Consider the following 2,212-nt stretch of genomic DNA (forward strand, 5'->3'; position numbering starts at 1 on the left):
TGGGGCTCTGGGAGGGAGTTTGAGTGCAGGAGGGGGTGGCTGTGCAGCTGAGAGGGAACTTGCGTAAGGCATTTGACTTGGTACCTAAGTCCAAGTATGTTACATACATTTTATTAACCAAACTTATTTGTGCACATATATTCCAGAACAGCCTTTGGAGTTGATCCTACTGAAATGTATCCTGAAAGGACTTTCAGTTCATCACCTAAATCACTCGCATCAATATCACACATGTCACCACTGTCTCTAGTGCCCTGCATTGCTGGTGTAGGTCGTCTTCAGGTATAGTGAGGAGTTTTGGAATATCGTACAACATCCCAAATATACTGCTGTGTTCCTTGAAATGCATGAAACGTTCTTCAACTGACTGTATTGCACAATCCAGCACCTGGTTAAAGAATTCAACTTTGAATTGTTGTTTGGGGTCTCTTATGGGATTATCCCGTGCCTCGTAATCAAAATGTCATCTTCTTCAGAGACTCCTGTATTCTTGAATGGGTGGGAAAATAGCTTCAGTGTGAAGTTCCTTTGCCAACTTCAGAACGTTTTGAAATCCCTCATCTAACCGGTAAGCCTGTAGGTCTGACTTTGCTTTGTCCAGTTGTTCCATTGCTCCAGATATATCAAGGTCAACACCTTGGAGTCGCTTGCTTACAACATTTATTTCAAACAGTATGTCATGCCACAACACTAAACCACACAGAAATTTGAAGTTATGTATGTTTCTGATAATTCCTTTTCCCCCTGCCACTGTTCTCCCATGAACAGTTCCTGTCATAGCATTATCCTCCATACTGGCAACTATGGCATCATCTATCTTCCCAATTTGGTCTTTGGTCTTTGGCTTTATCACCTCCACTTGTCTTTCCCATTGTGTGGCACTCAGTGGTTTCCGTGTCAGAGAGGATGTTGCTGCAAAATTTGCCATTGATGAGTTGATGCAGAGAAAAATACATAGATGCTTTGAATTACATTAAAAAATTCAGCAGCCTCACTGGAAGCTGATGCTGCATCACTGACCACCAAGTTCAATGAATGAGAACTGCATGGGACAAAAAAAGCTCCAGGGTTTAATTCTTGGATCTGTGTCTGCACTCCCTGTTCTTTTCTCTCAAGTTGGCACCATTATTGTAGCCCTGACCTCTCATCTCAGCTATTGCAATTCCCATATCTTCCGGCTTTTTAAGAAGCACATTTGTCATATCAGCTCCTGTGGTATCATCAATGTCAATAAATTCTAGAAAATGCTCTCTGACAGTCACCATTGCAGGGACATTTTCACTAGGTTCTGTTACAAAACACACCATTAAGTCATTTGTTCCATATGGCTGATGTCAGGTGTACAGTCCAGAATAACAGAGTAATATCTTGCTGACTTCAGATCTGCCACAATCTTCTGTTTGACTTTTGTTGCCACTAACTGTATGATCTCATTTGAATTGTTTTGCCAAGGTAGTAGTGTGTATACATTTCTTGGGTGGTGACTCTTCTTAGATGATCCTGGAGTACAGCATCAAACTGAGCCATCAGCTCCACAATTTTAAGGAAGTTTCCATTGTTTAGCAAATACAGCTGATCTGAAGTGCCATGCAGTGCTAGGTTTTGGGTAGCAAGCATTCTCACAATGGCAATGAGCCTTTTCAGAACATTTTGCCAGTAAAGAGACTCTGATGCAATCTTCTCTTGATGCTGATCATCTAGGGTGGCCTTTAACCTTAGTTTCATCTCAAGGTCTTTCCACCTATGGAATGCTCGCTGGTCATTTGCTGCCTTCTCATGGCATGCCAGATTTTTCCAGTCCTTTGTTCCTATAGAACCCAATGTGGCTGGAACATTAGACTGAAAGAGTTTGGAACAAAAACATTATGCAGCATTCTGGGTTTTTGAGTACATAAGCCATGGCCTCTCCACTTTGTCACCATTGGGGATTTCACGCCATTAATGTGTTGGATGGAAACTTCTATTTTCATTGTCTTTGGGGAACATGAAATTTTTCACTTGCTGTGGCCCATGCAGAACAAGGAAGTCCCTCAGGCTACTGCTCAAGGGGGTCCACAGTCCTGGATCATCTAGACTTAAGGAACTAAACTCAGCAGCAGCTGGTTCTTGCGCCTCCACCACACTCTTCTCTGATCTACACTTTTCTTCAGGAATGTGCATGGTTACATCCATTTGAGATGGAGATATGGATGCTGCAATAGCTTCCAGTTAG

This window comes from Dermochelys coriacea, chromosome 1 (assembly GCF_009764565.3).
Source record: "Dermochelys coriacea isolate rDerCor1 chromosome 1, rDerCor1.pri.v4, whole genome shotgun sequence".
NCBI classification, from domain to species: Eukaryota; Metazoa; Chordata; order Testudines; family Dermochelyidae; genus Dermochelys; species Dermochelys coriacea.